Raw genomic sequence first — 12281 nt, 5'->3', positions numbered from 1 at the left:
GGAAGTATCTATGTTTTTAAATGAAAAACATTACATCGTTTAAGAGGATTTGTTTGCAATTTAGTGGTCTGAAAAATGGATTCAATAGTGTTAATTTCCATATGCCAAATAAAAACAAATTTTCAATACATTTCAAGATTTCGGGGAAGCTAAGTTTGATATTTTGGTTACAAATTCAGAAAAGAGTAAACTTGCAGGTGTTCTATATTTTCAACAAAATGAATTGATGAAGATCTGTCACCACAAAACATAAATCACTGAGGGATTCTTCATTAGAAAATTTTAGTTTACCAAAGGGACTGCTTTACATGGTAAACACCTCTCATACTTTTATTTATAATGCAATTAAGACAAATCCTACTCACACATTGTTTGTGTGAGGCAGGCAGGTTTGAGTTAATAGGAAGATCTGTCTTATCAACTTCCTGTAGCTATTGACCCATCTTCCGAAGTATTTCTTATCTGCTCATTTTGTTGATCATAGAGTGCTGCTTCTTTCTTTACTTCCCTCTGTTATTTCTTCTCTCTGTCCTTTGTCTTTCCATATTTCATGAGAGTCATATTTACTTGTTGAAAGATAGCTTTCATATTTCCTCATTTGCTACTTTTATAGGGGAATTTTATTATTATAATTTTTTATCCACTGCTAAGAGTCGGGGGAATTTTTTTTATTGATCTATTTTACCTACCTCTTCTGGATTTCTCATCATGCTGACATCTCTTCTATGCTAATACCTTCCCGGTGAGCCAGACTGACCTTCCTGGACACTTTCTTAGTCACTGAAAGGGAATGAGAATCCCCTGGGCTACCTAACTGTGATTATTCCAGGTAGCCTTTTGAATGAAATATATGTACTTAAGTTGTGGGTTATAGATATATAGCAAGTATGTTTGTCGATGAAAATTTAATAATGGGGATACCAGCACCAAGCATTATGTTACAAACGGGGGAGATTTCTTGCTACTGAGTCCATAACTGACTTGTAGAACAAAGAGTTTCTGAATTTCACTTGTTTACATTTGTAAATGAACAAGGGATAGTGAGTGTATCTGTCTAGTACCATCCTTAGAGCTTCTGAGAGACAGTAAATGCTTTTGGATAAGTGGAGAAGTAAAGAATATTTAGATTAATTAAATCATGCCATCCAAGCATTTTGTATGGGTGCAAATAAACAGTTTTTAAAGTAACTACTGAATAGGCACAGGGATTGTGGTACCTCAACTGTGACTCCAGTGCACATAGCATTTTATCAAACACTGTTGATCAGAAATGAACCCTAAAGGGCATGTTTCTGGGGCCTGTTGTATCTTATGGCATGGCTGCGTGGTTGAAGAGAAGAGATGGGGCATTTTCCTCCTGGAAGGTGGCCATGCTAGATTAAACAAACAAATATTTATTAAGTACTTACTATATGCCAGGCATTTAGTAAGTGCTGGAAAGACAATAGCACAAAGACAGACATGGTCTCTGTCTTCATGAAGCTCACCCACTGGTAGAGGATAGAGACAAATAAATAGAAAATTGCTCTGTATGTTAATCAGAGCTTTAACGGCAGAAAGCAAAGTGTGCTGAGAGGACAGATTGGTCCTGCAGGTAGTAGAAATCATCCAAGCGCAGGCTGGACTAGAGAAATAAGCCCGGGGACTCTGGCCTTCACTCTCTTACTGGGGATTTGGGGACTGGAAGCATCAACCTTTATCTGCAATTCTCCTAGCAACAACCACTGCTGCGGTTATCTCAGGCTGCCACGTAGGAAGGGAGTCTCTTCTACTCTTTTTAGTTTACCAAACCTTAGGTGATTTTGTCTCTCTGGTGTATTTGTGTACATACAAGTTTTGCTATATATATTATTTAAAAGTAAGTTGTAGACCTCATTAGATTTTAGTATGCATCTCCTAAGAATAAGGTTTATGCTTACACAAATCATAACATTATTGTCTCTAAAAAAATTAACAATAGCTTGATGAAATTATCTACTATCCAGTCCATATTAAAATTTACCTATTTTGCCTAAGAATGTTTTTATGGCTATTTTTTTCTTGAATAAGAGTCAATAAAAGTTTATACATTAAAATTAGTTGTTAAATCTTTCTAGTCCCTTCTACCCCAGAGATAACCATTGTCCTATTTTTTTTTTTTACTTCTCTGGTCTATATTTTTACTTTTGCTACATATATATCTAAAGTGACATATAATATTGTTTTGCACTTAAAATTTTACTGAAATGGTTTTGTATTATATGTTTCATTTGACAGTTCTTTTTTTACTCAACACTATGTTTTCAAGATCTGCCTATGTTAATACATGTAGATCTAATTCATTTATTTTTAACTGCTATATAATATTCACTGTGTGAAAATGGTATACTTTATCTATTTCTCTATTGAAAGGCATTTAGGTTATTTCCATTTTTCTGTTAGCTAAATTATTTTGCCTTTTCATTTAGCATTGCAAGGAGACCTCACAGGAGGGTCTGTTATTAAGTTAGAAACATGTTTTTGCAGATCAATTAACTTCTCCTTTTGCTCAAGTTCTTCTGAGACTTCTGCCATAAACTTGGTTCCATTTTTAGGACACATCGTGCTTGGCAGCCTCAACATCAGATGGTAGCTCAGTCTTCTTTGCTTCCTAGGAAAACCTCCAACCACTTTTCTGCTGATATGGCAGACCGGAGGTTCTCAAGTCACGGAGCACATTGGAATTATCAAGAGAAACTTAAAATAAATTGATGTCCAGGCCCTATCTCCAAAGATTCTGATTTACTTGATCTGGTGTGGGGCCTTTGCAGCCACAGTTCAGAACCACGGTTCGTCATTATCCAGATCCTATAGAATAACTGTATGAATTGGCATGAGAGTCACATAGAGTCTACTGCAAGGAATTGGACAACTGGGCTGTATCTTAGCTTCCATGCATTATACTACCCAGATGGTGTTGACACTTAGAACCTAAAGAAGGCTGCAAAAGACAAATGGTACATTGCCCTCAACCTCTGAGTTATTGGTTACGTTCCATCATTACTAAAAATCATCCATTGATTTGTGGCAGATAAGAGAACTAAATGTAAAGTCTCTTGTCTGATACTGTTAATACATTTTTATCTAATTATTTCTTTCATTATTAATACTACAAAAATGTTTATCTCTTCTTAGATGTTGATATGCTTTGTATTATTAGATAATGGAAAAGATGTCTGGATCAATGATTCCCTGTTTGTCTTGACTCTCAGGAGTTTTTATGGAAGAAAAGCTATCTATCTATCTATCTATCTATCTATCTATCTATCCATCCATCCATCCAATTATTGGCAGAGTCTCACTCTGTTGCCTAGGTTGGAGTGCAGTGGTGCTATTATAGCTCATTGTAGCCTTGGACTCCTGGGCTCAAGGGATCCTCCTGCCTCAGCCTCTCAAGTAGCTAGGACTACAGGTGTGTGCCACTACACCCAGCTAATTTTTAAATTATTTTTTTATAGGACAAGTTTCTTGCTATGTTTCCCAGGCTGGTTTCAAACTCCTGGCCTTAAGAGATCCTCCTGGCTTGGCCTTCCAAAAAGCAGGGACCATAGGCATGAGCCACCATGCCCAGCTGAAAACCATTTATTGAGCCATACTTCATGACAGGCATTTTTACCTATATCATCTCATCCTCTAAATCACCTTTGATGGCATTATCCCCATTTTACATGTAAGAACATGGAGGTTTAGGGAAGTTAAGCAATTTGCCTAAAGCTATAAAGATAGCAAATAGAAGAGTCTGGACCAGAAATCAAGCTTGCCTTATTCCAAAATGCAGATTATTTCTGTGCTTCTGCTGTATCTAGGAGAATTTCCCACAGTTCCCTTTGCTCTGGGTGACAGGTACCCTAATCAAAGCCCAGGTTTCTGTTTTCTAGGATTCATGGCTCACAGTCTGGACAGCACAAAGGGAAAAGTTCTCTATAGCAGAGTATGGTTGGGAAGGCTGGGGACAAGGACACTCTCAGCTGCCACACACCAGCCTCATCATCCCCAGTTCTCTCCTGCACAACCCCTTTTCTGCTCCCTCCACTGATGCCACTGCAACTGTTGTTCTCGCTAATGCTGCAACCTTCAGGTCTTTTCCTCCTTCCCAGGGTTTTGTCTGTAAAACCTACTCTAGCCCCTTTCCAAGTGACCTTGCATCTTGACTTTTCCAAGGCATTACTTGGTAGGATTGTTTTGGACTAGGAGTTTGGGGGAACTTGGGAATACAGAATGATTGGAGGTTATGGCTCCTGGAATCTCAGTGATCTTATTGTGAGAGAATGTATAACTTATATAACTTGTTATGTCAGTCTGACAAATTAAGTGCCAAGGATCCTTTTGTGTCAATAAGTGATAAGGAGAAATCTAGGAATTCATGTGTCTGGAACTAGGGGTTGTATAAGCTTGTGCAAGTCCTTATATAAATGTACAAATCTGTGTAGAGCTGTTTTGGAAAAAAAATTCATCCTACATTTTGTCTAATGTGAGAAGGTAAAACACGATGCAGGTGGGTCTGACAGACTACAGTGGTCTGGTTTAGAGCCCACAATGATGCTGGTTTAGCCAATATATGTGATTAGATGAGATCCCGGATTAAGTAGGTGCTCATAAAGGATGGCGGTGGGGAAGCTCCTTGAAATAGAACCTCATTTAAGGTAGCAAAACAATGCCCCATTAAACAAGCACAATTTTGTATTCCATTGGCAGAATGATGGGAGAGGGAGGAGTAAGAGAAGAAGGAGTGCTGTGATTTGTTTAGGTGCCTAGAAAATTTGGAATGGTACAAACCAAACCACCTGTGAACAGAATGTTCTGCTTGTTCCCGCTGAACCCTTGAACAAGATGTTGGCAGGGAATCCAGGTAGAGGCACACGTGTGGGGGCCATTTGGGGGATGGTTGGGCAGTAGTGCTGCTCGTGGCAGGAAGCTTCCTGTGTTTCTCCCTATTAATGCAGATGGTACTCAGAGGGGTTTATGTCGACCATTTGCAGCCTTGAATGCAGGCAAAGACATGTTTTCTCTGCACACATCCATTCTCTGCATGGGATAAGGTGCCTCAAGCAAAGTCAGAAAGACATAGACTGTCTAAGCTATGACAGGTTCATTGCATTTGAATGGGAAACTGCACACCCCAATTAGTGAGACTTAAAAAATAAACCCATATCTATACAAAATCCTTGTTTTCTTCTAGGCAGAATACCTTTTAGACCTGGTTTGACTTTTTGGAGGCCTAGAATCTGTTGGGAGCAAATTAACATGAAGCATCCCCACTGACCTTGACCTAATTCCTGACTTTTTTCTTACATTTTCCATCATTTGATACTCGATAGTATAAGAAAGCATAAACTTGATTCTTTTCCAGTCAATTTTCACAATAATGAAGTGATGCTCTAGTGTCCTCTAAAGACTGATTTAAATGATCATTAGATATTTGTGATTCTAAACACATTTGATATGTTTCAAATCATTGCAATTATTATTTTTACTGATGTTCAAATTGACAAGAGTCTTGCTATGTTGCCCAGGCTGGAGTCCAGTGGCTATTCACAGGCATGATCATAGTGCACTGCAACCTGGAACTCCTGAGTAGAGTGCACTCCAGGTGATTGTGCTGAGTAGCTGGGATTACAGGCACATCATGGCGCCTGGCTCTGGGTCCTTTTGATATGACTCTACTAATCTTTGATAGCTTCTATACTATTTGGCAGGACAAGATATTATAGGTTTATCTTGCATATCTCCTGTCCTAGACCTGGAAGGAGTTCTGGACTCTGTGCTACTTGGTTGGTCATTGTTTTTAGGGTTATGGGAATGTTTAATATTCCTTCTTCAAGACAACAAGAACAGAAGCTTGTGTTATGAACCTGGGCATTAGGAGGGCCATGCAGTCACATTCTGAAGTTCTGAAAAGCTCTGTTCATGGGATAGAACAAGGGTGGATATTTTTCCCCCTCTTTTGGCTGTTATTTGAGACACAATTTCACTGAAAAAGAGTGATTCTAATTACCTGGGTGATCATCAATATAGTCAATTTGCTCTTACATTTAAATTCTTTCAGAGAATTATTTGGTGATTTTATATACTGCCTAATATAGCATAGTATATATGTGATCATTTAGGAATAGTTTCATCATCATAGTTTAAATAATTAGTCTAAGTTTTTCGACCATACTGTTATAGACATTTGGGATACAGTGGTTGAGATATATGTTTCCCATTCAGAAGTTCACTATGTATTGGTGAAACAATTATCAATTACAACCACAATGCAAAGTGGTGCACATTCACGTACACATGTACAAAGTGCTGTCAAATCACTAAAGAATGAACACCTGGCATTGGTTAGGATTGAGCCAGGGAAGGTTTACCAAGCAAGTGACATATGTGTTGTTTCCTAAAGAATGATTCAGAGTTTTGCAGAAGAAAAATCAGGGAAAGGAGATGCTGCTGTTGTTGCCTACTCAACAGCCATTCTCCTTCTTCCCTTTCCTCTTCCCGTGATAGAAGCTGGGAATACCAGATACTTTCCCATATTTTCTTGCAGCCAGAACTGTCCATGTGATGTAGTCCTGGCCAATGAGATATAAGGTCAAATCTTCTGGGTTGAGTGAGAGCTGCTTCTGGAAAAGATAAGTAGAGAAATGTCTAAGAAGAGGCTTCTTTTCTTTCCTCTTCCTTTGGAATATACTATGTGAGTTCATGATCTGGAGTTGGGACAGCCATCTTGTGACCATGAAACAACAAGACTGAGGATGGAAATGCCACCTTGAGCCAAGGGTGGCTCAAGGTGAGGAAGAAGTAAGCCACCTACTTGAAGTGTGTTTATTGTTAATTCGCTATTCTTCAGAGATTTGGCTACCAGCAATCAATGGTAGCATGAGTGGTCAGTGTGGAAGCTGTATTGTTGGTCACTAGATTTGACAAATAAGATGTATGATTGTGGGGACATACAGATGCAGATGGAGACCAAATGTAGGTTAAAATATATAGGAGCTATTTCGTTTCAGGATTTTCTTCTTGAAGAATATTTATTTTCTATCTATACTCAGTGAAGTAATTTCATGTCAAAACTGTAGACATCTCAAGCCTCCACTGTAGAACATTTCATTTCCTGAAGCTGAAAACTTCCAACATGTCAAGATATTTCTGGGACAAACAGCTTTTGGAGTTTCTCAAGTAGAAAGGGATGGGAATGTTGTCATCCTATATTGTGTCACTTTGAAGGGTGAAAAACTCTAAGATTTAGAATAGACTTGGGTCATTCAATGAATATCTCTGGTACTTTGCAACTATTTCCCAGAAAAAGGTCTTTTCCTTTGCTTTAGCTATGATGCTGGTGAGGCACTAATGGGTAGTTTGTGCAAACTTGAATACTAGTCCCCACCTTTTCCAGTCACTGAGGATGTGATTAGGTTTCAGATGTGAGTTAGAAATTTGAAAAACAGAACAAAACAAACAAACCCAGTAAAGGGAAGGTGTACAACAATAATTTAAAATAATACATATTGTTTATTTAAACATACTGGGCATATGATATATATAAGGCACTTTCCTAAGCTCTTTATAGCTGTTAATCATGTAGTTCTTATAACAGCCTGAACCATTATTAGCCCCATTTTACATGTGAGGATACTGAGGCACAGAGAGGTAGAATAACATGCCTCATGCAAGCACTTTCTTTAGTGGAAGAGCTGGAATTCAAATCCATGCAATCTAATGCAAGAGGTCATATTCTTAACCTCTAAATTCTTCTCCTCCCACTAAGGATTTATATTTAAGAGAAAAGCATGGAGAAACTCAGTATTTAAGGTATGGTTTGTGGTTTGATTTTCTGAAAGGATGTGAAGGAGACCTGCTTTTCTTGAACTCCCTGGGCCCTTTCAGTTTGTTATGGCATTATTTTATTAATAACTGTCTTAACAGTTGGGCCCTCTTTCTTGAGCTGTACAGTGGCACAGCTGTGTAGGAAGAGCAATTAGAGTTTAACAAAGAGATGCTAATTGTTTATAAATGCATCAGGAAGAAAAGATTTTTAGAAGTTATTGTTATGGTTACCGAAGGCAGGATGAGAGTGGTGGCATATATTTATGATACTTTTATCTGGTATCCCTAAGCTAAACGTACTGCCAATTACAATTGACTGCAAATTCGATATACAGTCTTGTTTTCCTACAATTTCCAGACATTGCATTATACACAGGATGGTTGCTTTTCACAGCTCAGAGACAGAAATGAAAATTTGCCTGTCTTTATGGAAGATGGGAAAATATTATATCCTGAAAGTTTTCCTGAAGAAGTAAATCTTGTATGTATGCAGAGGGGTTTTTGTTTGTTTATTTTTTTGTTTGTTAGCTAACAATTGAGATGCTATAGATTACATGGAGAATTCAGTGATGGAACAGATAATTTCAAAATGAAGTGAATGGTTGTTTACTTATGAAAAATTAATGTGTTTTGTTTTACCCATATTTGTCAAAGCTATTCTAAATATAATATATTGAAAGAATGAAGAAACATTTGAAGTATTTAATTCCTAATGCGGGTGGCTATGCTGGGATTGTTTTTTAGAAGAGTAATGGTACTTTGGGCCATTTGCAGTATCTTTGTATGTGTTAAAAAAGGGACATCCTCTGAGCTCACAAATTACATAAAAGTCCCCATTTAGGAGGACCATTAGAAAAAAGGTGCCACTTTCTATTAGTGATGACACAAAGCTTGCAACAGAGTAAGGACTGGATTTCAAAGCACATCCATATGCCCTGGGCTGCATGCCTTTATTCCAGATGCAACTGACACAGCCATACGTGGTAGTACAGCCCTGGTAGTCCTGAAAGTCAGTTTGATAAGATTATGAGAGGGTATAATTTTATTTACACTGACACAGTTATATGATTTTTTTACTAAGATAACATTAGAGATATTACATATGTCTTCAAGAAAGAGGGCACTTTTTGACACAGGCACAAGTTAATACAGCTTCATTGTTTAAAGCACATCAGTAATAGCATGTAATCTCTTAGACTTGTCCTTAAGGCTTACCCTTTAAGAATAAGATCTATGGCTTTAAAAAAGTACAAGTAATCACCAAGTAGTCATGTATTCAAGGTATTATCTAGTTGTGAAAGGTTGGGGAAGAAGGGAATTAATGAACTTTGTAGCATCGTTTTCCTTAATTGTTCCCATAGCTTAAGACTTCTTGAGTCCAAATGAATTTTGTAAACTTCTTTAATTTTTATCTTCTTAACAGCTCTGGAATAGTAAGGGGATAAGCTTAGAACTACTTAGGATATTATAAGTTACTGTTAGAGAACAGAGTATATTGAAACTAGAATCTTTGCAGTATAGCAAAAACTTTCTGTTAGAATTTTCTTGTCAATGCAACTTCAATTGGACAAAGTTTTCCTACCTCTATGATTATAATACAGTATATATTACACTGTGTATAATATTTTATGTTTATGTGTATATAATAATTTATGTGTTTATGTATGTTATTGAGTGGTAAAAATTCTTTATATCTTCTGGGTGTATGTCCCTTGTCAGAATGTGTTTTGCAAATATTTACTCCCAATCTGTGGATTGTTTTACATTGTATTCTTGTCTTTGCATTCTAAATATATGGTCTGTTACAAATAGAATTGAAGAGTACTTGCATGATATTGGCATTCATTTTAAAATGTTTTATTATGGAAATGTAAAAATATATGTGATTTTAGAGAGAATAGGATAATAAGCCTATATGTACCCATTGTTGATAGTCTTTTCAAAAAAGTCAAGTTTAATAAAGTATACTTTATATACAGTAAAATTCACCCTTTGATGAGTTTTGACAAACATATAGAGTCATAGAACATGTTCACGATATGGAATATTTCCATCATCCTTGAAATTCCTTTGTAGCCTTTTGTAGTCAATCCTCTTCCACTTCCCTCAGGCTCTGGCAACTGATTTCTGTGGCTGTTAATTTTGCCTTTTTCAGAATATCACATAATTGGAATCAAACAGTATGTATCTTTTTGAGTCTAGCTTATTTCCCCTAGCATAATACTTTTGAGAATCATTAATGTATCAGCAGTTCATTCCTTTTTATTATTGACAAATATTTCATTTCATAGATGTAACACATTTTATTTATCCACTAGGTAGTTGATAGATATTTGGACCCATTCCAGGTTTTGGCAATTGTGAATAAAGCTCCTATAGAAATTTGTATTATGGTGTTTGTGTGGATGTATGTTTTCACTGAGCTTAGGTACATACCTAGGGTACATATTACCATTGGGTCATATAGTAAGTGCATGTTTAACTTTATAATAAATGGTCAAACTGTTTTCTAATGAGGCTGTACCATTTTGTATCCTTATCAGCAATGTATGAGAGTTCCAGGTCCTCCACATCCTTGCCAGTACTTGATATTATTAGTTATATTTAAAATTAAATTTTCGCTATTATAATAGGTGTAAAGTGCTATAATATCTCAGTGAGGTTTAATTTGTATTTCTCTAATGGCTAATAATATTGAGTATTTTCCCCATGTACATGTTTGCCATCTGTATCTCTACCTTGGTGAAGTTTCTAATTTTACCTCCTCCCCTTTTTTATTGGATTGTTTGATATTTTATAATTGAATTCTAAAAATTCTCTATATGTTTCAGGCACAAGATCTTTATCAGGTATATGTTTTGTAAATATTTTCTTCCACTTCAGGGCTCATTTTGCCTTGCCTTTTAAAGTGTCTTTCAAAGAGCAGAAGTTTTTAATTTTGATGAAATCCAATTGATAAATTGATACATTTTAAAAAATGGATTGTGCTTTTGGTGTCATATCAGATTTCTTAGAAAAAATGCTTTCCTAACCTGGGTCATAGAAGACTTTTTTGTATGCTTTCTTATAGAAGTTTTATGGTTTTAGGTTTTACATTTAAGTCTATGTTCCATTTTGAGTTTACTTTTTATATAGGGTAAGGTAAGTGTCAAGGTTTATTTATTTTTTTGCATGTGGAAATCCAATTAACTTTTTCAGCACTCCATGTTAAAAAATTATTCTTGCCACACTAAATTACCTTGGCATCTTTGTTGAAAATCCATTGACCATATATTTGCAGGCCTATTTCTGTATTCTTTGTTGTGCTTCATTTTGTCAATGTCACACTGTCTTGATTACTGTGACTTGATGGTGAGTCTTGAAATCAGGTAGTGAGTCATGTAACTTAGTTCTTGTTTTTAAAATTGCTTTGGATATTCTAGGATCTTTGCTTTTCTATGTAAGTTTTAGAATCAGCTTGCCAATTTCTACAAAGAAGGCTATTGAGATTTTTATTGGGATTGCATTGAATCTATCGATCAAATTTAGTAGAACTGATATCTTAACAACATTCCTTTTTTTGATTCATGAGCACAGATATCTCCCCTTTGATTTATGTATTAATTTCCATCATCAATGCTTTGCAGTTTTCAGTAGAGAATTCATGAATATATTTTATTAGATTTACTCTTAAATATTTCATGATTTCTAACATGATATTAAATGGTGTTTAAAATTCAATTTTAATATTTCATTATTAGTATACAGAAATGGAATTGAGTTCTGAATATTGGCCTTATATCCTGCAACCTTGCTAAACTAATCTAATAGTTCTAAGTACCTTTTGGAATTTTCTATGTAGAGAATTGTGACATCTGTGAAGAAAGATGGTTTTACTTCTTCCTTTCTAATCTGTATGCATATTTTTTCTCGCCTTGTTGCACTGCCTAGGACCTCTAATACAATGTTGAGTAGTAATGGTGAGAGCAAAAGTTTGTACTTTGTTCCTGATCTTAGCAGGAATTCATTTACTCTTTGGCCACTAAGTATAATGTTAAGTATGAGCATTTTTGTAAATTCTTGGTATTAGGTTGAGGAAGTTTCCTTCTATTTTTAGTTTGCTGAGTGTTGTAATCATGATATGATGTTCAATTTTGTCAATTTTTTTTCTATATTGATTTTTAGCTTTTAGTCCATTGATATGGTGAGTGACATTGATTGACTTTCTAATGTCAAGCCATCTTTTTAGACCTAAGATAAATTCCACTTGTTTATTGTGAATTATTCTTTGCATGTGTGGCTGGAATCAATTTGTGAATTTGGAAAACATTTGCTAATATTTGTTCTGAAATTGTTTCAAATGCTTTTTCTGCATCAATTGAAGTGATCATGTGTTTTTCCCGCTTCATTTTGTTAGTGTAGTATATTACATTAATCAATTTTTATATGTTAAACCATATACTTGCATCCTA

At 35.9% G+C, this 12281-nt stretch overlaps 2 protein-coding genes across 3 annotated transcripts in view; both read right to left on the bottom strand.

Annotated features, from left to right (window-relative positions):
* Positions 1-10539, bottom strand: part of CCNC (cyclin C) — a 116897-nt gene extending 106358 nt beyond the window's left edge. For both annotated transcript variants that reach the window (XM_012738820.3, XM_012738819.3), the window contains exon 1: positions 10536-10539. The gene's annotated coding sequence lies outside the window, so the exon portion shown is untranslated. The remainder of the gene's footprint in view (positions 1-10535) is intronic.
* The window catches only part of USP45 (ubiquitin specific peptidase 45), a 224715-nt gene extending 214170 nt beyond the window's left edge, over positions 1-10545 (bottom strand). The window contains exon 1 of the mRNA XM_012738824.2: positions 10536-10545. The gene's annotated coding sequence lies outside the window, so the exon portion shown is untranslated. The remainder of the gene's footprint in view (positions 1-10535) is intronic.
* Positions 10546-12281: the final 1736 nt, after the last annotated feature.

Source organism: Microcebus murinus, chromosome 5 (genome assembly GCF_040939455.1).
Source record: "Microcebus murinus isolate Inina chromosome 5, M.murinus_Inina_mat1.0, whole genome shotgun sequence".
In the NCBI taxonomy this organism is placed as follows: Eukaryota; Metazoa; Chordata; class Mammalia; order Primates; family Cheirogaleidae; genus Microcebus; species Microcebus murinus.
Note: the sequence above shows the minus strand (reverse complement) of the source record. Positions and strands in the feature narration are given on the sequence as shown.